This window comes from Gallus gallus, chromosome 5 (genome assembly GCF_016699485.2).
Source record: "Gallus gallus isolate bGalGal1 chromosome 5, bGalGal1.mat.broiler.GRCg7b, whole genome shotgun sequence".
NCBI lineage: Eukaryota > Metazoa > Chordata > Aves > Galliformes > Phasianidae > Gallus > Gallus gallus.
The window spans coordinates 41118364-41133525 of record NC_052536.1 but is presented as its reverse complement, the minus strand read 5'-3'; the positions used below and the strand labels follow the sequence as shown (position 1 = coordinate 41133525).

The 15162-nt window shown below is 34.9% G+C and overlaps 1 long non-coding RNA gene across 3 annotated transcripts in view; it reads right to left on the bottom strand.

The window, feature by feature from the left end:
* LOC101748507 overlaps positions 1 to 15162 on the bottom strand; it is a 139242-nt gene that overhangs the window by 79486 nt on the left and 44594 nt on the right. For all 3 annotated transcript variants that reach the window (XR_006939378.1, XR_005860594.1, XR_005860595.1), the window contains one exon: positions 14409 to 14502. This is a non-coding gene — a long non-coding RNA (uncharacterized LOC101748507). The remainder of the gene's footprint in view (positions 1 to 14408; positions 14503 to 15162) is intronic.

Sequence of the window (15162 nt, the reverse complement as noted above, 5' to 3'; positions counted from 1 at the left end):
CCAGAATATTTTCCCTTTTGTATTTGAAGATTTCAACACTGGAATTCCAAATTCTGTCTAGGAGTTGCGCTAAGTTAGGAAATGCAGTTAATGTTATCAAAATAGGATCTTTCAACTAGAGTTCACAAGGTTGAGCAGTATGCTTATTTCCATCACAATCAGTTGTAGCTATTCCATGATAGCGGTAAAAATTCATTTCTATGTAAAAAGGAGGTAAGTGCCTCAGAGGCAGCATCCTCTCCTACAGCAAACTAGTGAATGTTATACAATTTTGACAAGAAAGAGAGGGACTTCTATAAATGACCATAATAAGCTTTCAATTGCCTCGAGCCAACTGAAAGATGCAAGAGAACAAGGTTTCTTTCAGAAGTTCCAGTTATCATCATGAATCAGCACGAAGAAACTTATAGTCAGAGTAACATTTAAAAAAAACCAGTTCATTCCCTAAGAAAAACCTGTAGTCATTCACCGTATGATATTTTATTATGGATCTACTATGACGATAAGTATGCTGACATTACTTGTATGGACACTGATGAAGGGTTTTGAATATTGCAGCATGACCATTTTAAAATCCATTAGGTGAGCTAAAACATTAGCAGTAGAGGTGGCAAATCATCAAATCATACTAATTTAGAACAGATCTAATTTAAATGGCAATGATTTTTTTTTTTTTTTTTGGAGCCAGTTTTTCAAATGCCTTCACCATCAACAATTTTCAGAAGGATCCAACTTGCAGGCATCAGAATTTAAAACTAGTTTGAAAATGGTCATAGCTAAGAAACTGAGATTAGTATTTATACTTCAGTAGTACTTCACCAAGAAGCCTTCATTTGCAGAAGTCTTACCACAAATACAAGTGTCATAAAATTAGATATTCAAACTGGTAAAATATTTTAGATGATTGTGCGTATTTATATATACTTTGCCACTGTTTTTTATTTGGAATAGTTCTCCACTTTATGCCAAAATATATTTTTAGTACATTCCTGACAAATTCTTTTACTTTTGTCCTGGTCAACACCTACTTGCTAAGCTATTATTATCCCCACTGCCAGATATTTCATATACAGATAAGGGTTCTTTCTTTATTTTTATTTTAAGGATAAGAAAATTTAGAAAAGAAATAATGCGGTACTTCTCAGTCAAGAACAATATAAGTATATTGGTAAATTTAATCTCCATTGCCATAAATAGATGCTAAATATGAAGCACTATACATCTGGTGGAAGTAAGAACACAAGTCATTGCAGCTCTGTGTTGTTCTTTAGTTCTGTGAGCTACACCTTCTTGAGTACGTGCCAGTTTAATAATACTACACAATTTAAAATAATTTAACAGTCTCTAAAAAAGCAGACATCATATATTGCCATTTTAGTCTTTACTGGATACAGCTGGAGACTAAATTATTATTGAGCAATAGGAGAAATAAAATAGGAAATATCTTACAAATATTTTTCTTTTTACTACAAGAATATAGCCTGAAATAATCAATACATTTCTGATAAAAAGTGTAAAAATAATAAGAAATAATGGCCCTTCTAGTAAAAAAGAAAAGAAAAAGAAATGAAACAACCAGGTCAGATCCAAAGGACATTACATTTGAAAACAGTGTTGTACGTTAGCTGCATGTAATATGTGCTATTTAGCATGAACAATCATAAATACTGTAGCACATATAGCTCACAGCTTTATGAGAATGTCAAATAACCAATTAAATAGAAATTTCAGAAAAATTTTTCAAGTGACTCCACAGAATCTTTGTTGGCAAACTTGGTCACAGGAGGTGTGGGATGCTTTTGTGTGAGGCTATTCATCAATGACAAACCTGAGTTTGCTGCTGTGGCCTGCAGCAAGTGCTGTACATTATAGGCCAGCCCCAGTATGGTTTTTCACACTTGGGGCTGTTTACATGCATTTCCTCTCATCCTATGATAAGAACTCCTATTTCATAGGTTCCACATTTTCTGTCCAAGTGCAGATATGGTATGCATCCAATTTCACCTTCCCTAAGTATCAGGATTTTTTGATTTTAGCTTATCAGTATTCCAAATCATAAGATCATGTAGTGCACTGGGAGTTAGAGTTAATGCTTCCACCTGCCCCAGAAGAGAACTACTACTACATTCCCCAGAAAACTGTTTGCTGTTCTGTTATCATTTCTGCTCAGAGGGAACAGATATAAGCCCTTGGTAGGTCACCTGACATTCTCTTTTCTCTTTTTCTTTGGCTCTCCTCCCTGCTGCTTGACCTGACTGCACATCTCACCTCAGAATTATGGTGAGGCCTTTCCACCTTTCAGACACTCTCATTATATTTGGTTTATTAGCTTCAATTCTAATTATATTGTATTGTAGTGTGTTATCTTGCATTGCAATACCATATGTACGAAATTAGTTTGTTTCTCCTCAGATTGTTGCCGCTGTTTTTAATTATTCAGGGTTCCCTGTTTCCCCTTACTGGAGGTGTGGACCTGCAGATCCCTCTGCCTTGCTAGTCACAGAACCAGGCTGAACCAGCCCATAAACTGCTGATACTAAGTTAGGAAAAGTAACAATATATTGAATACAAAAATAGCATATCTGTAAAACAGAACACATTACAGTTTTCTCCTATTTAACGATTAGCAATGAACTCAAAATTTAATTTTCATCTGTACAAAATCATGAGACTTAAAAGTATAACGTGCAGAAAATCATGACAATTAAAGATACTTGTACTCAAGTATGCACTCAAAATATGTAAATCCATCGCAATTATGATTTACTATATGTTCTTTATTTATATGATTTCTACACATGTAGGAGTACATAACACCGATTAGGCTTTGTTGAGTATAATGTAACATCACTTCTTTACACTCCAAATCATGTTAGAGTTTTTTTTTTTTTTTTTTTTTTTTTTTTTACATAAAGAGAGACCCTAGCAGAGGCCTTACATACACTATTTATTGCACCACACTTGGAAAAATTGCATTATTTCAGTAACCTACCTCAACCAACTGCATCTACTATTATAATGAGAACACAGTTAGCAACAGAATGATAACTGATTGTCATGGAAAACATGGTAAGGAATTGTTCCTTAAGAACACTTAAATTAGCATAGACAGACATGATAAAATGTCAATCTCCTGAAAATATTACTTCAACAATACAGGAATTTGTTGTTAGAAAATATGGAGTGCCAAAATATTTTTGGTATACAACTTTTCTAGTGTTGCTTTCAACTCTTACAATATTAAATAATTTTGATTTTCACTGTGCTGTTCTTTCAAAAACAGTGATTGGTTCTGCAGTCTTTTCACTATGACACTTCACTTTCACTACGACACATATAAATATAGCAAGTATTCTACATAGAACATGCAGAGTTAATAAAGAGGAAAAGAACTGTGGTGCTAGGGCTACTGTAATTCCCTTTCATTTCCATATTAAGTCTGGAGTCCTGTGCAAACAGCCCTGCTCCCTTAAGCCTGTGCTGTCACTGCTAACTGTGTGTTTTGTCACTAACTACATACACTAACGAACATTTGTCAATATCTGATTTATACCAATCACCATAAATCTTTTGAGTCTTCTGAAATTAACATCAAATGAGGTAAGAAGCATGTTTACAGGTCTCTTGTTTCATTTGATTTTAGCATGGAGATATATACACATGTATCAAACGGGGCAAAAAAATCCATGCTTTGTAGATCCTAAAAACAATATCTGCAGACCTAGACTATCTTATGATAAAACAATGATTACATAAGCTGCTCATTGGGTAAGCCTGATCTTCATTTATCTGTCAAAACACATACATAGATATGCCATTGTCAGCTTGCCTAAGCACCAATCTGTAAGTACTTTCAAGTAAATAGATAAAGAGAGATTACATGGCCTACAGGGGGAAATTTGTAACAATCAGAAGGATCAACATGATGGAAATCAGTTACAAAAAAGGGGGTGTGATGACAAAGGGAAAAGCACAACAGAAGAAGGGTTATAAAGGAAGGGAATGGAAAAAGATTGCTCACCCATCTCTGAGGATCTAGGTTCACCAAGAAAAATTCCACACAGGAGAGATGTCCAGAAAGAAATCCTTCCAGAGTGGCAGTCAGCCCATAAATGAGGTCTTATTGAGGTGCAGCAGGCTCCACCCCTTCTGGTCACACAGGTGAATTGCTTTCACCTGTGCTCCCAGGGCTGACTGGGTCATTTGCCCAGGTGCTCAATCAGTGGTTTAGGCTGTGACACAACAGTTCCCACATATCAGCAGATAAAAAGAATAATCATAGAATTGCTAAGGTTGGAAAAGACCCACAGGATCACCCAGTCCAACCATCACCAATAGTTCTAACTAAATCATGTGCCTCAGCACAATGTCGGAACATTCCTTGAACACTTCCAGGGTTGGTGACTCCACCAACTCCCTGGGCAGCCCATTCCAGTGCCTGACCACTCTTTCAGGGAAGTAGATTTCCTAATGTCCAGCCTGAACCTCCCCTGGCACAGCTTGAAGCCATTCCCTCTAGTCCTATTAATAGTTACACGAGAATCTAACTACTACTGATCTAACTACTTGGTGTCTGAACATATGCAGTATTACTTTTCTTTCTGCAGTCTATTGCTCAAGTAGAGCAAAACTGTTTCATATTGTTGATTGGTGTTAAAGATTATTAGCAGGATGATCTCTCATGTTCAGAACTGGTGATAGAACCCGGACTTGAAAAAGAGGGAAAAGGTTTATCTTGAAGTGTAATTATTTTGAATAAGTAAATGAGAAGCATTTTTGCTTTTCCAGAAGAGAATAAAAGAAAAAAAAAGGAAATAAAAGAATCTTCTCACCAAACAGACTCATTTTAAACTGATTTCAGTATACATCAAATCTAGTCTTCCCTTCCTCCACAAACTTTGAAATTAATAGGACAGTGTTTGGAAGATGGAAGACACTCATTTATAAAACTTGCATAATGAAATTGTCTAACAAGGAAAAAATATTTAACAATCTCATAGAGTGATAACAGAGACCATTTCTCTTCCATTTAACTGCAAGTAGAAATAGCATGGAGTTCAGAAAGTAGTTCAGACTGACACAAATTTCATACCTTTAAGATTACAGATGTCAATGGTTACAGGCTGTTTCAGCCCAGTTCCATGACAAATGGGGCGGGGGGACTCATGGATCTATGCCCTGGGGAAGGGGAGGGGGGAAAAGGAGAAAGGGTAGGGAGATGGGCCTAAAACCAAAACAGTTTATCCCAATTTAATTGGAATTGAAGCTAATAAATCAAATAAATAGAGAGAGAGTGTCCAAAAACTGAAGGCCCTAATCTAATGCTGAAGGTGAGACAGCTAGGGAGCACACACTGCAGAGATGAGCAGAAGGGAAAAAGGGCAGTCTTGTGACTTGCCAACAGTTTTTTCTTTCCCTCTGAACAGAAAACAGAAACGCAAAGTCCTCTGGGGTATGTAGCTCCTCTTCCTCCCCTGCAACAGGTATACCCAGAACCACTGGCAGTCCACAGAAATGGACTTAACTCCCAGTGTTCCACACAATGTTCCACACAGTGTTATGATGTGGAATACCAACAACAAAAATCATAAAACCATGACAGTGGATAGGTACATGGGTTTTTTTTGTATTTCGCTAAGTGTCACAGCCAATGAAATCAGTGAGAGACATTTGGGGAGGAAAAAATTATTTTCTTTACCAGTATGACCCATCTTGCAGAGCCTTCGCAAAATAAACTTCCTTGGCATGGGGCAAAATAACAATGTCATTACAGAAGTAAATGAAACAAAAGGCAACTAAAATGTTGTTCTCCTGGCATTAAAATTTGTTCTACTACTAAATCATTATTGAAAGTAGTTGTGTATAACCCAGCCAGCAAATTGATGAACTAGTGATTCACATTCTACTTATGCATAGCCAAAGTAATATTTAATTTCAGCTTTCTGTGCAGTTTGACTCTCTTAACTTGAGCAAGAGCCAAGGATACTGTAAATATATGCCTTATCTGTATACTTTTCAACTCAATTGTTTTCAATTTTCCTTCCTTTGAAAGACTGTCTACATAACTGGGAATTCTAAAGTTCAGCTGGAATTAGTGATCCTCAAGTGGGTTTATTCTGATAAGGTATTACCAGATAGCTGAGCAACTGCACAAGATGTTGGATTTGAACTCACACAACACAAACTTTGCCATGAAACAGTTAAACATTGATCTAGTAGCTTTCCTCATCCTGCAGATGTAACACTGTAAATTGAATGAAAACATATTTGGAAGAAAAGCTATTTAAAGGTTACAAAGTAGTGAAATCCAACTGTGGCATGAAAAACAATTGTTTCAACAGTATGATTTTCTCCTACTTGAGGTGACTTCAGTACAAAACAGATCATAACACAATCTGTCACAGGCCTCATAGTGCTGCAGTTAGAGACTTCTATGCTCACTTAGTAGGCCAAACATTCTAGTAGAAGGAAGGGAAATTTCTTTTATTTTTAAATAATTGATCATGGTGTGCAAGACTGTGAAAATTGTTCAATCCTCAAGTTAGCAGAATTAAATTTTATAATTAATCATTATATCTGATAGTCAATATAGCTCTGTTCCCAAGATAATGAAATTATGATGAATCACGTAGGAAAACAGGAAGAACAAAACACCATGGTTTGTAGAACACTGGATTCATGTGTAATAGTACAATAAAAAATCTCCCTCTGGCCATAATTTCTATACCAGCTAGGCTGACTCCAGTCATCTTTTAGAAAGTAATTAGGAGATTGAATAAATTTTATGGGAGCTAATACTAAACTGCTCAGAGCTTGGAAAATATATCACAAATTATAGACTCCAATTATCTGTTCTTATGTTCCATTTTGAAATGGATTTCAGCTTCTTCTCAATGATTACAAGGATCTTTTGCTCTCTGTCATTTGTATGTACCAGAGTTTCAGGTAAAATCAACTTTTTGCTGCTTACATTCACCTCCTGGCTGAAATCTCTTCATTCATTCTTGTGAAATATGCATTTTTTCTTGATCCCTGATCAGACAAGGAATCCCACAAAATCAGTATCACGTTTACTATGACAACAAACAACTGAAATGGGAAATGTTCTTACTCTAAGGCGGGGAAAAAAAGAAAAGAAAAAAAAAAGGAAGTTGAATTTGAATTATGAACTTTCAAGACATTCCGCTGATACCAAAACTTGGTTCTTCTGTTACTGGTTCAAAAGTGCCTTAACATGGTGCAACCAAATGCACTACTCAAGGCTGACACAGCATGTGTCAGGAACAGGTGAGAATTTACATATAAACTCTGTAAACTCTCTGTAGATTTTGCTATGGGAGAGAAACATGCAACTGTGGTTGTAGACACACAGAAAGTTTGTCCAGTTCACAGATTTAAAAATGTTTCTTAATGCAAACAGTATCTATCTGACAGGGTCCCTAGTCGACTAAGAACAGGAAAACTAAAGGAGTCCGTACACATTACAGAATATTGGTTTTAGATTTCTTCTGTCTTATTTTACTCAAAAGGAAAATTGATTTTGTTTTTTGTATGCCTCTTGGGTATCTTAAAAGCATTTCCTTGTTGAACAAGTTTTCAGATGAAGCATGCTAATTGTAGTTTAACGCCAAACAGATTGATTCTGCTACCTCTGTGTTTGACTGCATTATTATTTTTTTTTCTGTTCTGCCCAAAGGTGTTTTGTCCTGGAACTTTAAAAGAGACTATGACATTAAAATTATCAATTAGATTATGAAAATTCAGGAGAATTTGACAGAGAGACCCAAAGTGTATTTGACTGTGTCTACTGTTATTTCTTCCCATCAAAGGAAAAGGTACCTTAAGGTGAATAGAAGTTATGAAGATTTGACATAGCTGGGAGGAATTCTAGAAAAACTTCCCTTTAAGTTTTTCTAGAGAAGGAAATAATATTTTTAGGATTGGATCACTGTTTACAGTGGGATGTGCAAGGGTAATTCAGAGTGTTTGAAAAATGACAATAAAATAGCCACGGCATTTTGATTATGCTTAAATAATCTAAGTGAACTAGAATATTTTTTTGTAAATATGTAACTGTGATTCAGAAGCAGATTAAGCACCTACTGCTCAGGAAAATAGCAATAGTTCAGATTTATTCTTATCAGAAAATACATTACCCTCTTTTATTAGTATTATTTGCTTATTATTACACAGAAAAATCCTAGGCTGTAAATCAAGCACTTGAAAAATAGGAAACATCAAGTATGCACATGTTCATACTCCAGTTCAACAAATGTACAAAGGAAGAACATAAGAAAAATAAGGATGCACACTTGTGCAACTAGCGTATGCCATGATGATGTGAAGGGAGATACAAATTATTGCTATATCATCAACCTGCTTTTTTCTATCCTTTCTTTCTCTGACTTTAAAATGTTATTAGCATTTTTCATGTAGTGTTTCTATGTAGTATACCAGAATAATTTTTGAAAAAGTGTTGTATACTTTTGTATATATATATATATTTTGTATGTATATAATATAACTTATATTGTTGTATATAAGTCAATTAAGATAATCAAAGCGAGGATTTTATCTCTAAACTTTTACTGGTTTCTGGTGCTGACATGGAAGTCTTCAAGTCTATAAACATGAATTTTGTACAGTGTCATACTCTTCTCTCCGATCAAAGGATTCCCAGTGTTTCCACTGCAGATGTTACCATTACCTTCATGATCGTGTAAACCAAAACATCTCAATATTTATGTAGCGCTAATTTTTCCTATTATAAAAACTATCAATTTCTTAAGTAACAGGAAAAAAAAAAAATCCAACTTCCAGATTTTCAATTTGAACTCCCCAATATTTAGAGGTAATGTTGAACAAATGATTAGGTTTGAAAGAAGCTGAGCATTTGTGATTCGTTTTGATGAAATATTTCAGTGCTCACAGAATCACAAAATCTAAAGAATTGGAAAGGAACTCTGATAATCATCTAGTGCAACACCCCTGCTAAAACAGATTCCTAAAGGTAGGTTACACAGGAAAGCATTCAGGCAGGTTTTAAATATCTTCTGACAAGGAAACTCCACTACTTCACTGAACAGCCTGTGCCAGTGCTCCGTCACCCTCAAAGTAAATATGTTTTTTCTCATGTTCAGATGGATCTTCCTAGAGTCCAGTTTCTGTCCTTTGCCCCTTGGCCTGTCAATGAACACTGCCAAAAAGAGCCCAATTCCATCCTCCCAGTACCCATCCTATAGATATTTATAAGCATTGATAAGATGCCCTCTCAGCCATCTCTCCAACCTGAACAGCTCAGGCCCCTCAGCTTTTCCTCATAAGGCAGATTCTCCAGGACCCTCATCATCTTTGTGGCTCTTTGCTGGACTCTTTGTATAAGTTCCCTGTGTTTCAAGAACTGAGGAGCCCAGAATTGGACGCAGTATTACAGATGAGACCTCACTAGGGCAGAGCAGAGGGGGACGATCACCTCCCTCGGCCTGCTGGCCATGCTCTTTTTAAGGCATCTCAGGATACCATTGCCCTTCTTGGCTGTACGGGCACACCGCTGGCTCACAGCCAACATGTTGTCCACCAGGACACTCAGGTCAGTCTCAGCAGAGTTCATTTCCAGCATATATACAGAAGTCAGCTTAAAAATAAATAAATAAATAAGCAAACAAACAAATAAATAAAATATAAAAATCATGCAATTAGAGGTACTTCGTGCATTTTATGATACTTCTGTTTTCATTACCACTTCTTAAAATTCTTTCTGCAAGTTTTCTTAGAAAGTCTCATTTCTGGAAAACTTGACTTTATATTGTAAAATGACTAAATTCTAAAATACCATGATTCATATGATAGTACAATTTCAAGCATGTTTTCTTTTCTCTCAGCTTGCATCTAATAAATGAGTTCTTTTTATTTGTATTCCTCACTAAGGCTGCTAAGAATGCTATCTATTAGCACCTTTCCAAAGTTCATAGAACAGGCACCACAATTAGGCTGTTTACTGATAGCCTATCATCTCCTCATGAAATGGGAATCTGATGTTACCACTTATAGATCAAAAAGCTTTGAAAATGTTAATATGCACAGCAATACTCTATGCATGTTTCCCAAGGTGTGAGCTGTAGCTATGTAATTTAAAGGAGTACTGGGACAGGAGTGCAGTGCTTACTGGAAGGTGAATATTTTCCACTCCATGAGTTTTTTATAGCAATAATGCTGCTGTAAACAGGATGAATGATCATGTTGGTATTTGTGTACATATCAAGTATTTTTGCAAGAACTCTATTACAAATATCAAGAGATAGCTAGTCCCATTTTATTTACACAACCACTCATAGTGACAGGTGTGTTATTTTGGAAGAATTTCATTAATGACACTGATATCCTGGCTGTTTCCAAGGCTGTTGTTGTACACCTGTCTTAGACAACTCTCTTCATGGACAAAATACGCCTTACGCAAAGCTTTCCTGGAAACCCAAATAATAAAACCGGCTTGATTTGGCAGTTTAAATATAATTGCAATAGCTTTCTCTGCCACACTAACAGAAACAAACCCACCAAGTTATGTCTTTCTTTTTGCAGGACTCTGCCTTTAGAAAAACTCTTTGCTGCACGAAATTTTAATGTTTCACAAGTATTATAGCTTCTGGCTTTTAGTCAGCTGCCTCAGATTGCTGAAACTAACTTTATGTGGTGGAATTTCTTGTCCTCTTATTATAGATTACTGATATTTCTGCACAGGCTAGGGTAGCTTGCCTCATGCGTGAATATTGAAAAAAAAAAAAAAAAAAAAAAAGCCATGCCTGAAGCATTTTATCCTTACTGTTACTGCCCTTCTTTTCTGTCCATTCAGGGCCTTTCCTCTGATTCTGTGTGTGGTACTCTTTAGGTAACTTTATTGGCATTTTAATTTCAAGGAAAGTCTTCCGTCACATGGGAGAGGACAGCAGTCGTTGTTTAACTTAACTTCACAGGAAGGTAAAAACATAAAGTGAAGCAGAAACCATGATTTGCTCCAGATTATATTCTGGTAAAATAACTTTACCTTAAAATGAATCCAGAATTTAATGACAAATATTTATGAATTTTAAATGGTGTTACACTTTATTACAGTGCAGTACTTGGCATTCATTAATTCCAAGAGAAAAATATATACTATAAAACCGGTAGTATACACATTAAAATGAATTCTCTCTCTCTGTTTATGTATGTGAGTGTGTATTCACATGTGTATATTTAATGTTGTTAAAAATATTTAAATACGTCTTATTTATGACATTTTAATATGGTAAATATGGAAGTGTTGGTGTATGTCATGCTATAAAACCTGAGCTAGTATTTTTAGAAAAATGAATGAGTTATGACAGCCAAATTATCTGCTGTAATAGAAAGTTCTAAATTGTTAAATCTTCACTTATAAAAAGGGCAAGAAGGGGAGGCATTTTATCCTGAGAAATATGGGAAAATAATATTCCTTATCTGATAACTATACCATACCAAACTGTGCAGAGGAACAAAAATAAAGAAGGATGCCTAATAAGACATCCTGGTTCTTAATCCATACCACTGTCAAGATCTGTCTCATACTTCCAAGTATGAGTTGACTAAATTAAACTGTGTGGAAATGTATCCTAAGTAATAACAAAAAGAATTTCATTATTTCCCAGGAATGAAAATGCCTTTCTTCAGTTCACTGCTGATTATTTTCCTCCAAGACAGGAACAAGACAGTTTTGCTTGAGTAGGAAAGTTAAATGGAAACAAACAAACAAACAAACAAAAAACAGCTGTTCCATAGAAGGAGAAGAAAGAGTAGTTGAAAGGCATAAAACCTAGGAGACCCTTCTAAATGATGTATGAAATCATAAAGCCATGATTAAATTTATTCTGTAGGTCGTATGTGTAGTTAGATCTTCCGTAGTCTATGAGCATATATGAGGGCTGCTCCAAAAGTAATGTCTTCAACTTTGTTATGTAGGCCCATGACATCAGAGGCAAATGGTGGTATGGCAGTAGAAATTGAACCCTTCCACTCTACTAATAGGTGTTATTGTGCTCTTCATATCTGCTGTAGTTTCCATGGAAATAAACAACAGGCCTTATTTTTGGAGTGATGTACATATCAATATTTAAAACCTAGCTAGAATGCAAGAACCATTCTCTCACATCTGCTTGACTGCTCTGCCATTTCTACTATTGACAAAATATAGCCTCAAGCAAGAGTTATAGCAACATTTCAAAAGTAAGTTATAGACATCCCTTAAAATCATATTTCATTAGTATTTCAGTTCTTTCACTTAATTAATAAAATATACCCTATGGTGTTTGTATTGTTTACTGTCATGGTCACAGTTAACACTTGTATTACTCTGTAATAAGTTTGCTTTCTTGTCACGTGGCAAGTGGACTTTCAAGACCAAGGCAAAAAACACAGTGAAAGAATTTCCTACGTAAAGCATATGATTTAGATCTTTGACTTGCAGATATTTTGAAGTTATTATTTCTCATCAAAAAAGAAGTCACACTGGGGATGATTTCCTTGCTGATGAGACTTGCAAATACCTAAATGCTTGTAACATTTCATTAGTTGGCTGCAGGGTAATAAAGTATTCTAAATTCTTGTTTTCTATTTCTGGCCAGAGGTCAAATAACATGTCTGTTTAACATCTGAAGTCCTGATCAATTCTATGTTAAGGGAAATGTGGTAACAAGGTGTTGGGATGTGGGCAGCAGTGTGACTACAGCTTGAAAGATGTAGGAAGCATCACTCTTGGAACACCAGTATTTACGAACTAAGTCTAGGTGTTATGTGATCTGCTGTACATTGCTTCAAAATCTAAAAAGCAACTAAAAGAAGACATTTATTTGGTTTATCATTTTTAAAAGAATGACTTATTCACTAATTCAGAATTAGTATATCTAGTGCAAGCCCGAATGTTTCATTGAACAGATGAAGATAATGAAATGTCGGAAAAAGTGGAGTTTTACAGGGATCAGTTTAGCACTTCCAAATATTGTCTATATGATAGAAGGTGAAAAGTCTGGTCTGTGTGAAGGCTGCAAATGAAACAGTTAGGAAGGCAAGAACAGGGATGTCAAAAAATATGAAATGAGGTGGTAGGTGAGATATGTATATTCATCAGGATGAACTATCAAAGCAGACTGGTCATGTTTATCAAGAGAATTGCATTTCCCATTTGAAGGAAAGCCCCATTTGTCAGGGCATTGACAGCTATTTCAATGACTTGCTTGAGACTTGCTGAAATTTCAGGTGACAGTTTTGGCATTAACTCTGGGTACCAGTCACTTCAGACACTATGAAAATCATGTTTATAATGTGTGCAGAAGTAAAATCAAAATATGAGGCTCCACCCATCCACTGATGCAATCAGCCATAATTCAGTTTCTTATAGGACGATACTGTTGTTAGAGATGGATTTTGACCCTGGAATAATAGCATACATTATTTCTAGTAAATGTCTAACCACATGGCCTTGGTGTAAATATTCGGTCTGTAATTAAAGAGTTAATATTTAATAAAAAATAAAATGAAGAAGATGTAATAGTGTCGAGTCCCAGAAATAAAATCTTTTTTCATACTTTCTAAAGATTAATGACATGCACAAGACTTATACATGATAAGCAGTAAAACAGTACTTCAATATTCTCTCTGATAGAGGAAGAGATTAACCGGAAGTTTCCACTAACAGATAAGTAAAACCCAGAAAACTTACCAGCCTATTGGACAACTGCAGTTAATATTATTAACTGAAAAGAAAACTTTATGCTCATAAATTGTTGTTAAATAATTATTTTTAAAGAACATAGTATAAAATTTTAAATTGTTATTATTTGTGACATTTGTATTTTAGTCTTGATTGAACCTCAAAGGCTAGAACACTTTAAAAATTGTCGATAGCAATATTAATATACATTAAATATTTATGTAAGTCCATGCAATCTTAAAACTGTTTTCTGACTGGATCACCCAAAATATATGAATAGAAAAAAAGTAAATGAAAAACAGAGCAACCATCACTGGAGCTGAGTTCCAGCTTATCAAATTTAGGATGTCTAGTCTGATATAGCAAGCCAGGTTACTTCCAGAATAAATTGAGAGAAAAACAGAAATAGAGACCAATTCAATCAAACCTAAGGTACAGTTTAGGACAGTCTTGAATTCTCTTCCAAAACAGATTAGAGTAATTGTCTTTTGGAGACATATCCAGTTTACCATAGAGGTGTTTTATGTGACTAGTTTAGAACAGAAATGTATTTGAATGTTTCTCCCATAAATCCATTTTTAGACTGTTTGTGACGATGACCTAAATGCTTTACTGTCCAACTTTACAATCCATACTTCAGACATTGTTAAAAGAAATTGAATTGGAATAGATTATTTAAGTACGTTACCTTCTCTCTTTGGACTTGGCAATTCTTGCTTTGTTTTCCTCTCAAAGAAGTATATATGAAAATTTCTCTTCTCTCTCCACCTTTTAATCAAAATCTGAAAAAAAAAAAAAAAAAATGCTACTTCTCCAATGCAGCTATCCTTATGTTAGAATACATTTTTCACTATGATTTGTAAAGAAAAACTGTACAATAGCTTGTTTTTTTTTGTTTTTTTATTATGTGAAAAGAAAATTATCATTTCTAACGGTGTTAGAACTGCACAATTTCATGTTAACTATACCAGTATATTCTTTTCAGAATAAAAGAATAAAAGAACAAGCAATTTTGTTCCACGAATCCCTCAAGTTCCTTTTTTTGCAATTAATTTTCCAATTTCTGTTTCCATGAGAACCATTTCTTGTACATTCTTAGTTCCAGAAATAATTATTTAAATAATAAATTAAATAATAATTTAAAGTCTATAATGAAGAATTTTTCTTTTAGAATAAAGCAAATGAAAACATTCTGGTTGGGAATTTTAAATTTCTTGTCATTGAATTGGACACAAACACTGATAATGTAAGAAGCTAGGTAACACATCTGAGACTGTTTTCTAGCTTTTTTTCTGAAGAGATTACTGGATCCATTCTATGCAAAAGCATAAAACATAGATGAAGTCATATATGAACTGTTGTAACTCAAATCTTGTGCCAGGACAGTGCTGAAAATGAGACCTACAGCCTCATGTTTCTCTCATACTGGGGGAAACAAATGA